General features: G+C 40.5%; 1 protein-coding gene across 3 annotated transcripts in view; it reads right to left on the bottom strand.

Moving 5' to 3' along the window:
- Nucleotides 1–16,384, bottom strand: part of SEC63 (SEC63 homolog, protein translocation regulator) — a 99,408-nt gene that overhangs the window by 66,796 nt on the left and 16,228 nt on the right. The window contains exon 2 of one of the 3 annotated variants that reach the window (XM_066373536.1): nucleotides 5,951–6,010. The exons of the other annotated variants lie outside the window; for them this stretch is intronic. The gene's annotated coding sequence lies outside the window, so the exon portion shown is untranslated. The remainder of the gene's footprint in view (nucleotides 1–5,950; nucleotides 6,011–16,384) is intronic. 3 annotated transcript variants of the gene reach the window in all.

Here is a 16,384-nt window from a genome sequence, read left to right as displayed (position 1 = left end):
TGCAGAAAGCAAAGAAAGAAGCCACTACCCCTCCCAAAGCTGAAGCCAAAACAAAGGCCTATTAGAAAACCAGGAAGGCAGTGTTATAAGGCACCTACACACAGCCACACACTAAAAAACAGGATCCGCATGTTATTCACCTCCCGGTGAACCAAGACATTCCAAAGGCAGCTATTGGGCAGATAAAATGTATTATGCTCACTTTGTTAAAGATGGCGCTGCCCACGTGGAGGCAGTTACCCAGGTGATATTAATGTGTGTTGGGGGCTGGCTGTGGGCAGGCAGAATCCCTGTATCCTGGGGCTTGGTTTTGGGATTAAGCCTTTCCCACCCATTTTGATGTGGGGTGGTACAATCCAATCATGCCTCATAGAAGTGACTTTGTATTAGAGACTTCTCTATTTTGTATATTGGATTAAAGGTTTTGAATCTACACTATAAAATGGGGGCAGATGGGAGCTTGCTCTCGGTTCCTGAGATTATCATTAGAGGAGAGAGCAGAGGGGAGAGGGGACAAAGACCACGTGGAGGAGGCCAGGAGAAGCAGCCAAGATGGCAGAGTGTTGAGTGAGAAGCCAGTTTGTGCAGTTTGTTCAGAGAGAAGGAAGGAGATGGGGAACAAAGGTGAATAAGGCTGGTGAGCTAGAAACCTTTGATTCTAGGAAACTCGGATAAGTCAGTAGCTTTGTGAGCACTGAATGTGAGTGGGTTTTGGAGCCCAGTGTGTGTTTTTACTTGCCCGCTGGGTGCAAGCTAGGATTAAAGAAGATGGCCCCTCAGTTTTTGGCTCCTTTGTTTTTTTACCGACTGTCCGAATCCAATGCGAACCTGCATGGGCCAGGCTGCTGTGTTGTTGGTCGTGGATACTGGCTTTACAGCAGCCCAAATATCCTCAAAAGAACAACAAGCTTGACCACTAAGCCATCATCAGGTTCCCTTTAGCACTGAAGTCAGCCATGAAGATAGAAGACAAAAGCACACTTGTGTTCATTGTAAATGTCAAGGCCAATGTTAGTCAAATAAGTTTGTAAATATATTATATATGTTTGCTCGCTTATAGTTTGCATTTAGTGTGGAAGACAGGCTATAAGCAGGCAGGGCCTTATAGCCTAAGGCTTAGTTTTAAGACTAAGCCTTCCCCACCCTTTTAATACTAAGATCTTTTCAACATCCTTCTAATACTAAGATCCTCTCAAAACTAAGCTTTTCCCCACACCCTTAACTGTTGCATGATGTGGGGTGGTGCACTCTTACGAAGAATCCCATTTATGCCTCAGATAAGTGGCTTTGTATCAGAGACTTTTGTATTTGTATATTGGCTTAAAGGCTTTAATCTTCTACACTTTAAAATGAAGCAGACCAGGGGCTCTCGCTCTCTCCATTCCTGCCATTAGCATTGCAGAGGAGAGGCAGCCAAGATGGCGGAGTGCTGAAAGAGAAGCCAGTTTATGCAGAGTTTGTGCAAAGAGAAGGAGATGGGGAACAGAGGTGAATAAGGCTGGTGGGGCCTTTGATTCTAAGAATACTCAGATGAGTCAATGGCTTTGGGAGCCCTGAATGGAAAGGGAAGTGTTTTCCCACTGTGTGTATTTCTCACCCGCCGGGTACAAGCTAGGATGCAGGGGTCTCCAAACATTTTACACAGGGGGCCAGTTCACTGTCCCTCAGACCATTGGAGGGCTGCCAAATACAGTGGTCCTCTCACTGACCACCAATGAAAGAGGTGCCCCTTCCAGAAGTGCAGTGGGGGCTGAATAAATGGCCTCAGGGGGCCGCATTGCGGCCTGTGGGCCATATTTTGGGGACGCCTGGATTAAAGGTAATGGCCCACCAGTTCTGGCTCCGTTGTTCCATTACCATCTGTCCAAATCAAATGTGAACCTGCACAGGCCAGGCAGCTGTGTTGGTGGCCGCAGCTAATGGCCTTACAGCCAACAAATACCAGATCAAAAAGACTGTGAAAAAGGTCCTGGCCGGTTGGCTCAGCGGTAGAGCGTCGGCCTGGCGTGCGGGGAACCCGGGTTCGATTCCCAGCCAGGGCACATAGGAGAAGCGCCCATTTGCTTCTCCACCCCCCCACCCCCCCCTCCTTCCTCTCTGTCTCTCTCTTCCCCTCCCGCAGCCAAGGCTCCATTGGAGCAAAGATGGCCCGGGTGCTGGGGATGGCTCCTTGGCCTCTGCCCCAGGTGCTGGAGTGGCTCTGGTCGCGGCAGAGCAACGCCCCAGAGGGGCAGAGCATCGCCCCCTGGTGGGCAGAGCGTCGCCCCTGGTGGGCGTGCCGGGTGGATCCTGGTCGGGCGCATGCGGGAGTCTGACTGTCTCTCCCCATTTCCAGCTTCAGAAAAAAAAAAGAAAGAAAAAAAAAAAAAGACTGTGAAAAAGCTCTATGACACTGACATGGCCAAGGTCACACACTGGTCAGACCTAGTGAAGAGAAGAAGGCATATATCCAACTAGTTCCTAACTATTGCATGATGCTTTGGATATTGCCAACAAAACAGATAATTTAGCCTGACTGGTGGTGGTGCAGTGGATCAAGCAGCGACCTGGAACACTGAGGTTGCTGGTTCGAAACCCTGGGTTTGCCCGGTCAAGGCACATATGGGAGTTGATGCTTCCTGCTCCTTCCCCCTTCTCTCTCTCTCTCATCTCTAAAATGAATAAATTAAATTAAAATCAAATTTAAAAAAACCAAACATAATTTAAACTGTCCAGCTAGCTAATACTAAATATAAAATTTTTCATGACATCAAAATACTACAAAACCACAGTTATTAAATGAGACATCAGATAAGTAAAAGAACTTTACACATAACAGACTGCTCCAAAGCCACCATGCAAGAAGTCCAACTTACCCTGTACGGAGTAACAGAGAAAGGGGGGGGGAGGGTGTATGTAAACTTGCACTCAGTTGAACATGAACAAAAAGGGTCACTAAAAATGGCTGCAGGAATGACTGTAATTGACTATCATTGACTCAGGGTGGGATAGGACATCCTGCTGCAGTTTCCCGGGAAGCCAGGGAGGATGTTCTTACTACTTGATTACTGGCCTAAGTTAATTATTTCAGAATTTGGTGACCTTTCTTTATCCCTAGAGGTTATGCACAAAGCGCCCTCCTGTAATAAACTCCAGCCAAAATGTTCCTATAAATATACATAGGGTAGGTAGGTTCTCAGACCGCCCCTGAAGCACTAGAGAACTACTCCTCTTCAATGCACACAGTGGGTGGCCAACACTGCAGGCCAAGCTGAAGCTTCCTGGTCTGATCATGTGTTTGTTCCTCCATGGTTTGGTGAGATTTGTACATACTCAAAATTTTCTTTTTCTTAATCTGTTGCTTTAACTAGCTGTTACTCTATAACCCAGGCTAATGTTTTTTCATCTGGTGATGTTGTGTAGCTTATTGTTGTGCTCTTTTTCTTTATTCTACTTTAGGATACATAAGTTCAAAAACCCTTTTGATTTTGCCTTCTTTTTAATTGTTGTACATAATACATTTCCCCCTAAAATCCATCCCTGAGTAACTGCATCTCTGTACCACGCCTCCTGCACAGCACACCCTGCTACCACCATGCTTTGAGGAAAGCATCAACATGGGAGAGCTACATGACAGAAGGTATCAGAACCAGATGTGGAGAAGGAGGATCTACACAGGACAAGGGGTGGTGGCAGAAAGGGTACTATGTGGGGGAATGATCAAATTATTAAAATTGAGGGGTAGGCAAAAGTAGATTTATAGTTGTGACTGAGCAAAACAATTTATTCTTATACTATTTATTATTACTTATTGTTATTGTTAACCTACTTTTGCCGCCCCTATAGATTAAGAATAACTGGAATCAGTTTCTCACTGTCAGAGAAGGGTCTCCTATATATGAAAAAACAGAAAACAAGAATGAACCCTGTAGTGTTGGATTAGAATTGAAGATATCAGTATGAACTAATATCTTTTAATAGAGATGTAGCTCTGTACACATACATATATGTCCCCTAGCTCTATCTTTTTTTTTTTTTTTTTTTTTTTGTATTTTTCTGAAGCTGGAAACGGGGAGAAACAGTCAGACAGACTCCCGCATGCGCCCGACCGGGATCCACCCAGCACGCCCACCAGGGGTGATGCTCTGCCCCTCCGGGGCATCGCTCTGCCACGACCAGAGCTACTCTAGCGCCTGGGGCAGAGGCCAAGGAGCCATCCCCAGCGCCCGGGCCATCTTTGCTCCAATGGAGCCTTGGCTGCGGGAGGGGGAGAGAGAGACAGATAGGAAGGGGGGGGGGGGGTGGAGAAACAAATGGGCGCCTCTCCTATGTGCCCTGGCCGGGAATCGAACCCGGGTCCCCTGCATGCCAGGCCGATGCTCTACCGCTGAGCCGGGCCCCCTAGCTCTATCTTATAAGTGAGCCTAGAAGAGTGACATCTCAATACATAGTAGTGAGCACACCTAGCACCCAGATCTTAGCCTCTAAATACCATTCTCCACTAACAAGAACCAGGGTGTAAAGCCAGAAGCCACGGCCAGGGCCACCATCACAGCCGCCCGGCCCATGCAGGTTCGCATTGGATTCGGACAGTCGGTAAAGAAACAACGGAGCCAAGAACTGATGGGCTGTCATCTTTAATTCTAGCTTGCACCCGGCGGGCAAGTAAAAATACACACTGGGCTCCAAAACCCAGTCACATTCAGTGCTCACAAAGCCACTGACTTATTCGAGTTTCCTAGAATCAAAGGTTTCTAGCTCACCAGCCTTATTCTCCTCTGTTCCCCATCTCCTTCCTTATCCCAGATACAAACACTACACAAACTGGCATCTCACTCAGCACTCCGCCATCCTGGCTGCTTCTCCTGGCCTACTCCACGTGGCCTCCTTCCACTGCTGGCTCTACTCTCTCTGCTCTCTCATGCTAATCTCAGGAACCAAGAGCCCAAACTCCCGCTCCTTCCCTATTTTATAGTGTAGAAATCCAAACTCTTAATCCAATATACAAAATAGGGAAGTCTCTAATACAAAGTCACTTTCTGAGGCATGATTGGATTGTACCACCCCACATCAAAAAGGGTAGGAAAGGCTTAATCCCAAAACCAAGCCCCAGGCTACAAGGATTCTGCCTGCCTTTAGCCCACCCCAACACACATTAATATCACCTGGGCGGGGAGGGGCACAGAGAACTAGATAGAGGGTGGCGGAGGACAGTCTGACTTTGGGCGAGGGGTTTGCAACATAATTTAATGACAAAATAACCTAGACATGTTTTCTTTGAATATATGTACCCTGATTTATTAATGTCATCCCATTACCATTAATAAAAATTTATTATAAAAAAAAAAATATATCACCTGGGCAACGGCCTCCTCGTGTTATCTTTAACAAAGTGAGCATAATACATTTTATCTGCCCAACACAGGTATCAAAGTATCTTCCCACAAAGACATTACAAAAGAGAAAAGAGTGACTTTACAGTGGGGAAGTGTGGTATAGGCTGAATAATTCCTCCACCTCTCCAAGATGTTTTCATCCTAATACACAGAACCAGTGTATATATTATCTTACATGGCAAATGGGATTCTACAAAAGTGACTCAATTAAAGATTTTGAGATGAGGAGATTATCTTAGATTATCTGGGTGGGCCCAATATCACAGGTCCTTATAAAAAGGAGGCAAGATCAAAGACAGGGGTGATATGACAATGGAAGCAGAGGTTAAAGAGACATCCTCTAAAGATGGAGAGAGGACCACAGCCAAGGAATATAAGCTATCTCTATCTAGAAGATGGAAAAGCTAAGAAACAGATTCTACTTGACAGCCTGCAGAAAGAACCAGCCCTGCCAACACTATAACTAGCCCAGTGAAACAAATTTCGAACTTCTGGCATCCAGAACTATAAGAGAATAAACGTACTGTTGTAATTGTTATAGCAACAATAGTAAACTAATACAGAAAGGCACTCACCACCTTAATCAGGTTATCAGTGAACATCACCAGCAACGGGACAAACTTCAATCATACAATCTGACAGAAGGCAATGAGAAGAACACACAATCAGTTCTGTTGTGAAATTCCTGCATGAATGTAATCATAAAAATAAAAAAACAACTAAAAACCACAGCCTGACCAGGTGGTCGTGCACTGAATAGAGCGTCAACCTAGGAAACTGAGGACCCAGGTTCAAAACCCCAAGGTCGCTGGCTTGGCTAGAGCACTCCAGTCAAGGCATGTATGAGAAGTAATCAATCAACAACTAAAGTGCCGCAACTATAAATTGATGCTTCTCATCCCTCTTCCTTCCTGTCTCTCTCTCTCTTGCTAAAAAAACAAACATACAAAATACCAGACAATCCAAATTCAGGTTTAGGTTCACTCAACAAATGAGCTGGCCAATGATCTTTAAAATCGAGAAAAAAACTGAAGAATTGTTCCAGACTTAAGGAGACTAAAGAAACATGCCAACTAAAGGTGACGTGTGATTCTGAATTGGCTCTTCTACTATAGAGGACATCACTGAGACAAGTGACAAAACTTGAATGGAATCTGAGAATGAAATGATAGTAATGTTAATTCTCTGATTTTCATGGTTAAATTATGGACACTTTTGAGAATACCACTGGCAATATTTTAACTGTATTTCATTAAATTAAGCCTCCACAGGCTCCCATTTTCAGGTATGAAACCAAAGAAACAGTTGATAAGGTTATAAGAACAATGCTGAAGTCAATGTCAGGCAGCTTCATCTACTCAAAGAACTGATATTTCCCCAATATCCCTGACATGAGAAAGTACTGAATACACATGTGTTGGGCAGATAAAATATATTATGCTCACTTTGTTAAAGATGGCGCTGCCCACATGGAAGCCTATCGCCCAGGTGATATTAATGTGGGGGGGGGGGGCCTGTGGGCAGGCAGGATCCTTGTAGCCTGGGGCTTAGTTTTAGGATTAAGCCTTTCCCACCCTTTTTGATGTGGGGTGGTGCAATCCCATCATGCCCCAGATAAGTGACTTTGCGTTAGAGACTTCCCTATTTTGTATATTGGATTAAAGGTTTTGATTTCTGCACTATAAAGTGGGGCAGACCGGGAGCTTGCTCTCTCTCTGTTCCTGAGATTAGCATTAGAGCAGAGAGCAGGTTGGAGAGCAGAGTAAGGCTACAAGGAGGAGAGGAGAGAGGCGGCCAAGATGGTGGAGTGCTGAAAGAGAAGCCAGTTAGTGTAGAGTTTGTGCAGAGAGAAGGAGATGGGGAACAAAGGAGAATGAGGCTAGTGAGCGAGAAACCTTTGATTCTAGGAAACTCGGATAAGTCAGTAGCTTTGTGAGAGCTGAATGAGTGGGTTTTGGAGCCCACTGTGTGTTTTTACTTGCCCGCCGAGTGCAAGCTAGGATTAAAGGTAATGGCCCACCAGTTTTTGGCTCCATTGTTTCATTACCATCTGTCCGAATCTAATGTGAACCTAAATGGGCCAGGCGGCTGTGATGGTGGCCGCGGCGACTGGCTTTACAACATGGTTTTCAACCCCTATAAGTCTTGTGTGATGTGTACATTTTGCCTCACTCTTCCAATCCAAATAATTAAATCTTAACCTCTTAGGAGAAGATTTAAGCCAGTCAATAAGTACTTCCAAATCTCTATGAGTGACAAGTAAAAAAGTATCACAAGTCAAGTTCCTCCAGACATTATAAGACATTTAGAAGAATAAAAAGTTCACTTATAAACTTCTAGCTTATAGAATTACTAGTTTCATAGTCAGTAAAAATTATGTAAATAATATCATTAATATATGATACAATATAGTTTCTTAAGAAATTATTCATGTTTATAGAAAAGGGATAGTACAGGTCATAAAAACAATTGTGTAGTTTAAAAACCAACATAACAACATATTATGATTACTCTCAGCAGCTCAACATAAAGTTTATAGGTCTGAGGAACTAGTCCAGATTTGAGGGGAAGGTTACTTACTATGGTTGTGTTCATTTAAGTACACAGTGCCTTTGCTAAAAGTCACATCCATCTGTCCAGGATAATCTGCCAGTCCGTAGCATAACCGAGTAAACTCATAGAATCATACTCCTAGAACCCAAAGAGCTGAAAGAATTGATAGCCAGGTCTGAAGTCTTCAAACCTGTCTGCCTGCTTACCACAAAAAAAATTTTTTTAAATCATGTACCTTCTTGTAGATGTCTCAATTGGCATCTAACATTTTTCATCATAACTTAGAAGAGCGTAAAAGATGCCATTTCTGATATAAAGCTGACATTTTAAAATAAAATTGTTTCTTTGCTTTTAAATGCAGCAATGAAATCTAAAAACCATAGTAATTTCATACCCACAATCCTCCATTTACAAAAATTCATGAAAAAGCCCTTCATTCTATTTTCCCCACATAATTTTATCCTAATATATTTTTACCCTTGTAAGACGTTTCTTAAAATATTGGCACATACTTCTTAAAATAAACTTTTTAAATCCCTGTGACTATAACGTTTTTCCAACTTTATATTTCAATTTTTTTCAGCACAATCGAAAGAATATTAAAATGAACAATACCTTTTACCTAAATTTGCCCACTGTTAACATTTTGCAACTTTGGCTTTATCTTTAGCTCCCTCTTTCCATCCTTCCTCTTTTCATCTGAATTATTAAAGCAAGTTGCAGACATCAAGACATTTCACCTCTAAGTGCTTGGCACATAACACCAAAGATTATTTATCATAAGTTTATCATAAATTTAACATCTATTAAGGTTTTATGTATTAAAAATTTTTTTTAAAGGAGGAGGGAGAGAGATGAGAAGTATCAACTTGTAGTTGTGTCACTTTAATTATTCACTGATTGCTTCTTTTTTTTTTTTTTTTTTTTTTTTGGTATTCTTCTGAAGCAAGAAGCTGGGAGGCAGAGAGACAGACTCCCACATGTGCCCAACCAGGATCCACCTGGCATACTCACTAGGGGGTGATGCTCTCCCAATCTGGGGCATTGTTCCATTGCAAGTGGAGCCATTCCAGTGCCTGAGGCAGAGGTCATGGAGCCGTCCTCAGCTCCTGGGCCAACTCTGCTCCAATGGAGCCTTGGCTGCAGGAGGGGAAGAGAGAGAAAGAAAAGAGGGGGGAGGGGTGGAGAAGAAGATGGGCACTTCTCTGTGCCCTGGCTGGGAATCGAACCCGGGACTTCCACACGCTGGGCCAACGCTCTACCACTGAGCCAACCGGCCAGGGCTCACTGATTGCTTCTCATACATGCCTTGACCAGGTGTGGGGCGTGGGGCTTCAGCTAAGCCAGTGACCCCTTGTTCAAGCCAGTGACCCTACGCTCAAACCAGTGACTTTGGGGTTTCAAACCTAGGACCTCAGCATCGCAGGTCAATACTCTATCTACTGTGCCACCACCAGTCAGCCTATGTGTTAAAATTTTTGACGTTACATTTTTTTATGTTATCGAGGCAACATAATTATAAATTGATAAATTATTAAAATAGAAGTAAACTATGTTATGCTTTCATTTATAAATATTCCATATGTACAAAGACTTAAAACTCTAAATAATATCTTATTTTTTAAAAATAAAAAGTACACTTTTGCCCATATGGCAAAATATAAAGCTAAAATAGCTTTATCGTTCAACATATGTATCTTGCCAAAACCTGAAGTTGCAAATTAGTTTGAATCATTCACTTTATAGAACATACATGCTGTTTAACCTAATTGGCAAATGCAGTCCTCACTGTTAAGCCAATTAGGCAACTGAAACTTGGTTAGAAAAGTCTGACTTCATTTTTCAGTTCAGATAAATATATCTATAAATTTTGATATTTTGAGGATTATAAAAATCACTGAGAATTCTAGGACATGCCTTTAATACAGATTATGAAAATTTAAGCCAAATGATATGCAGATAACAGAATTTAAACAAAAAAGATGTACCACATTTCCCCTCTTTCCAATATTCAGAGAATCCTAAAACTATTTCTAAAACCCTCAAGGATCCAAGAAAATAGTGCCAAGAATCAAAAAGTCATAGTTAATACTTCAAAAAGTCTAGAAAGCCTGACCTGTGGTGGCGCTATGGATGGAGCATCGACCTGGAAATGCTGAGGTTGCCGGTTTGAAGCCCTGGGCTTCCCTGGTCAAGGCACATAGGGGAGTTGATGCTTCCAGCTCCTCTCCCTTCTCTCTCTCTCTCTCTCTCTCTCTCTCTCTCTCCCCTCTCTAAAAAAAAAAAATCAATAAATAAAATATTTTAAAAAAAAATAAAAAAAATAAAAAGTCTAGAAAACATTATACATCAGTTTTCTAGCTATCCAAAGTCTAATAACTGCATCTAGTTGAGAACATATTACCTCACCATGATGATACATACTGCTTCACTCATTGTTGGTACAATCAAGATGGGAGCTTGATTCCTTTATTTAAAAAGACCAAAAAAGTCGAACAATGACGACAAAAAAAAAAAAAGGCAAAAATTAAAAACAAAAATTAAGCCTGACCAGGCGGTGGCATAGTGGATAGAGTGTCGGACTGGGATGTAGAGGACCCAGGTTCGAGACCCCAAGGTCGCCAGCTTGAGCGCGGGCTCATCTGGTTTGAGCAAAAGCCTACCAGCCTACCAACTTGAACCCAAGGTCGCTGGATCCAACAAAGGTTACTCAGTCTGCTGAAGGCCTGCGGTCAAGGCACATATGAGAAAGCAATCAATGAACAACTAAGGTGTTGCAACGCGCAATGAAAAACTAATGATTGATGCTTCTCATCTCTCTCCATTCCTGTCTGTCTGTCCCTGTCTATCCCTCTCTCTGACTCACTCTCTGTCTCTGTAAATAAATAAATAAATAAGAATTAAAAAACAAAAACCCCACAAAAATTAAGATATTCCATAATTATCTCAGGCAGGTATAGCTCACAATTACAAGTGTTATCTGTTACTGTAAGCAAACTTTGCAAAGAGCACTTTAAAAACACATTATGGAGATTAAATATATATACCTATACAGTATGATCAAAATATATAATCTTATATAATGACACAATTGTTACATAAAGTTATATAAATACAAGTGTATCATATATTTGCAATAAAATTTTCAGTGATTGTATAATATTCAGAACCCAAAAGTGCTATATCCCAAACAAATGTAAATGAAACATGTATATTCTGAAGAACTGTTAGATGAGTCAAAAAATACCTCTGGTAATCACAAAGACACTGAGCTTGAACACATGAAGGATTTGAAAATAACTGTTTCCTGAAGTATAAAGGAATAAAACTATTTTTAAAGTACTATATTTTATAGTATGTAGTTTTTAAATTTCCAACTAAAAATTGTAATTTAAATATTTTAAGTAGAAAGTGACTTCATCCTTAAAAGGATATATCTTCAAGCTGGCCAAAAAATGTTTTTCATCTCATGAAGAAATAGAATAGTAAGTCAAATCTTCTCTGCTTATAAACTTTCAGTAGTTTCCCATTGCATCTAAAACAAAAATCCAAGCCTCTTATTCTGGCTTACAGATATGATACATTCCAACTCCCTCTGAATTTAACCGGATTATTCTCCTCCCCTGCCACACTCCTTGCACTCTGGTGTTCTCTGTTCCTGGAATATGCTCATCCCTTTCTTGCTTCAAAAGCTTTGTACACAACTGTTCCTCCAGCCTGAAACAGGCTTTTCCCACCCAACCCAGGCCTTTGAATGGCTGACTCTCTTTTGTCACTCAGCTTGAAAAAATGTTCTGTGGAAGATTCTCTGAATACTCTATTTCTTTACACAGTATTTATCATTTTCTGGTACTTTTTACTGTTTATATGTAGTATGTTGATTGTCTCTCCCACACTATGATGTTCACTCTAAAATCAATGCCTGACAAATAGTATGTGTTAATAAATTTGTTCACTGTATAAACTATTTCATTAGGGCACCTCCCCCATCACCTTGAGGGTATGTATGCATTATTTTACTTAAAAAAGTAACAAAAACTGAGGCTCAGAAAGGTTAAGTAACTTGCCCAAAGTTACAGATGGTACCAAAGGAATACCAAAGGACTGACCACTAAAGAAAAGAGACAGAACTTGTTGTGCCCAGGTTTAAATCAGGCCTGTGTGATTAGTCACTTTATGTTAACTGCCTTTCCCTAAAAAAGAATAACTAGATTGCCTAAAATACACTGTGTCACTGTTCTCATTAATTTAACCACACCTGTCCTAACTATATCTCCAAAGCAGAAAATGTAATATGTAAGAAATCCAAGTAAAAAAATTTAAGAATGAGGGTAGCTAATAACAACTGATTAGATGATACCTCTAATTAAGTCTGATGAAAGAGAAGTTTACCCAAAAAAGTGCTACAAATAAAACTGCTGCAAGGCCTTCAGTACTGAAGTGAGTGGGACAATATAATATAGCGCATAAATTTCATGGGAGGAAATGACAAACCAGTTCTTTTAGCTCAATTTGCTATAGAAATGTCAAGATCCAAAAGAAAAGCAAACATCCAGTTTATTATAAAAGGACTGTATCCTCAGCAGAAACCTAAAAGTGGATTTATTAGGTTTAGTTTTTTTAAACATTTTTATAGCTTTCTAAAAAAAAAGTAGGACTATACATTTTGCTGTGCTCTAAATATAGTAATTCGTGTACTAATTATAATCCTACCACCTGACCCAGATTAAAACGCTATCAAGACAGGATTTATTGCATTCATCTTTGTATCATCTGCTGCTACCAATACAGGCAAATAGTGAACACTCAATCAATAACTACTAGATTTAACTAAACAGGCAAAAATCTAAAGCCAAAAAGATCTGGAATCTCTATGAGAAAATTCCTTCATCCATAGAGACACAAACAATTCTAAAATGTAAGGAACACCCTTTTAAGAAAATGAACAACTACACTCTTCAAAGAAGCAATGTGATGCTGAGATGGCAACATTTATCAATAGTCTGTTAATAGGTAACATTTGTAAAAAGGAAGTCTAAGTACAATATGAATATACTTGTTATGACCTTCTTTATGTCTAGTAGAAACTATAATTAAGGGAACATCTGAGAAAAAAATAAGCCTATCTTTGTTTTGTAGATTACCCAAGATCAAACAAATATGCAATATGACCTTTAAATAAAAACAATTTTATATAATGCATTTACTAATCCAATGTTTGTCACCACATCTATAAAGTCTAAACGTTGCACATAATTCACATTGCCAAGTTCCCAGCTTGTTTCCTCTGTTGTGTAGGACTTAAGTATGTCTATACTACATGTCTGATACCCCTTTCTGTCAGGATAGAATAGAGTGGGAATGACTTTATTTTAAAATGACTCAAATTTCAAACATCCCTTTAAGATCTAAAGTCTTAGGAAGACTATACGTTCTAAATTAAATATGCACATTCCTAAAATATACTCCTTTGAAAACAAAGCTGAATTGGTCAGTTTTCATGTTTAAGAAAACATCCACACAAAAGATTGAGATAATCAACTCGACTATAATTAGAAATCATCTAGATAAATTAAACCAATAGGTAAGACCAACATTTCATTTTAAATAAAAATATTCATCCCCATCCTTTTCCCTGCACTCAGTGGTCAAAACTGATAAATGTTCATAGGTTATTATTGGGCCAATCACCAAACAGCTTTTAAGAAAAAGAGAAATAGCCTGACCAGGCGGTGGCACAGTGGATAGAGCGTTGGACTAGGATGCCGAGGACCCAGGTTTGAGACCCCAAGGTCGCCAGCTTGAGCGCGGGCTCATCTGGTTTGAGCAAAAGCTCACCAGCTTGGACCCAAGGTCGCTAGCTCGAGCAAGGGGTTACTCAGTCTGCTGAAGGCCCGCGGTCAAGGCACATATGAAAAAGAAATCAATGAACAACTAACGCGTCGCAATGCACAACGAAAAACTAATGATTGATGCTTCTCATCTCTCCGTTCCTGTCTGTCCCTGTCTATCCCTCTCTCTGACTCTTTCTCTGTCTCTGTGAAACAAAATAAATAAATAAATAAATAAATAAAGTGTTCAAAATAAAAAGAAAAAGAGAAATAAGTAAAGATAGAGATAAGTTAAAATATATAATCTGTTCTCCACTTTCTCATTCTCTCCATGGTACTTATATTCCATAAATAATCCAAGCTATTTTAGTATCTCCTTTCTAATCTGCCCATTCCCCTACAAGCTGATATCTCAGTGAACTTCAAGTAGCCTCTGAGCTAGACTCCTTTCCCCACCTAGCCACAATCATCACACCTCCACCACTCTTCTACCAAATCATTCTTTACACAATGCTCCATAAAAGCAAAACCAACCATGTTGTTAACCCACTTAAAAACCTCCACTGTTTACCCAATAACCTATAAAATAAAGTATTAACTTCCTAAAATGGCTAATTTGCTCCTGTCAATCACATTAAATATTTACCATTTCTGTCCTGACCAGGTGGTGGCACAGTGGATACAGTGTTGGACTGGGAAGAGGAGGACCCATGTTTGAAACCCTGAGGTCACCAGCACGGTCTCACCCGGTTTGAGCAAGGCTCACCAGCTTGAATCCAAGGTCGCTGGCTCGAGCAAGGGGTCACTCGATCTGCTGTAAACCCCTGGGGTCAAGGCACATATGAGAAAGCAATCAATGAACAACTAAGGTGCTGCAATGAGGAATTGATGCTTCTCATCTCTCTCCCTTCCTGTCTGTCTGGCCCTATCTGTCCCTCTCTCTGTCTCTGTCACAATAAATAAATAAATAAATAAATAAATAAATAAATAAATAAATAAATAAATAAATAAATAAAGTGCAAAATACATTGCCTTTGTCTTAGAATGTGTAATAAAACAACTAAAAAACTTTGGTATAAAAAATATATATTTAGCCTGACCAGGCAGTGGCGCAATGGATAAAGCATTGGACTGGGATGCAGAGGACCCAGGTTCCAGACCCCGAGGTCGCCAGCTTGAGCGCGGGCTCATCTGGTTTGAGCAAAAGCCTACCAGCTTGAACCCAAGGTCGCTGGGTCCAACAAGGGGTTACTCGGTCTGCTGAAGGCCCGCGGTCAAGGCATATATGAGAAAGCAATCAATGAACAACTAAGGTGTTGCAACGCGCAATGAAAAACTAATGATTGATGCTTCTCATCTCTCTCTCCGTTCCTGTCTGTCAGTCCTTGTCTATCCCTCTCTCTGACTCACTTTCTGTCTCTGTAAAAAAAACAACAAAAAAAAAACCCCAAAAGCCCATATATATATATTTACCATTTCTGAACATGTCCTTGCTTTCCCATCCAGAATGCTCTTATCCTACTTACCTTTTAAGACCTATTGTAAATCACCTCTCCTCTGCATGAAACACCTAAATCCCAAAACAGAATTATTCACTCCTTCCTCAATGCTCCCAGAGCACTTTCCACTTGTCATTTAACACTTATTATAATGTGCTATATTAATCACAGGAGGAAGTATAGAGTAGTGGCTCACAAGAGAAGCTCTGGTATAAGACAGATTTGGGTCCAACACTCAATCTTCTACCTAGTAGCTATATGGCTTTAGATAAGTTAGTTACCTCTCTGGGGCTCCAGGTTTTCATTAATAAAACTGAGATAATGCATAAAATCTAGATCAAAATGCTATTTAATACCACCAACCTTGAGGCAAGTAAACATTCAATGAACTGTAGCAGAGCTAATAAGGAAAATCACAATTACCTCTCTCAGATTAGAATGGGATGTGGGGCTTTCCCCCACAACAGGAGGAATAATATCTAGTCTTGCCCATAGAGGGAAAAGAATGGGGTTGCATATAGCAAAATATTTAATTAGCCTTCTGTGATGGAATTACAAGTAATTTTTGTTCTGTTCTTTTGTGCTTTTTTTGCATTGGACATATGCAATTTAAAAATCTGATCCATCACCTAGAAGCTGCATCTAACACAAAGTTAATCCTCTATAAATGTTTGCTAAATAAAGCAATTCCTATAATGTATTTAGTTTTGCATGCTTCTGTATATGCATTAATTCTTTGCTTCTCATAATCACTTCCTGGGTAGGTATAGAAAGTCATGATTACTACCCCTACAAAATAAGGCTGAGAGTTGAGAAATAACTAAATAGGGACTAGACTGGAACTTAAAACGAAAACTTCTACCTTTTCAAATTCAGAATTTTCTTATTCTACTACTAGGCACTAAAGGTAGACTCCTACCACATTCCCTGGTCAGACAACTGAATTGCCTGACGCCATTTGAGAGGGAGCAAGCAAAGAATAAAGAAATGTAATTTTTATTTTTATTTTTATTTTTTTAGTGAGCGAGACAGAGAGAGAAATAGACAGACAGGGACAGACAGGAAGGGAGAGAGCTGAGACTTATCAACTCAGTTGTAACACCTTAGTTGTTCATTGATTGCTTTC

The sequence above is a fragment of the Saccopteryx leptura genome, chromosome 3 (assembly GCF_036850995.1).
Source record: "Saccopteryx leptura isolate mSacLep1 chromosome 3, mSacLep1_pri_phased_curated, whole genome shotgun sequence".
Taxonomy (NCBI): Eukaryota; Metazoa; Chordata; class Mammalia; order Chiroptera; family Emballonuridae; genus Saccopteryx; species Saccopteryx leptura.
This window is presented reverse-complemented; position numbering and strand designations above follow the sequence as displayed.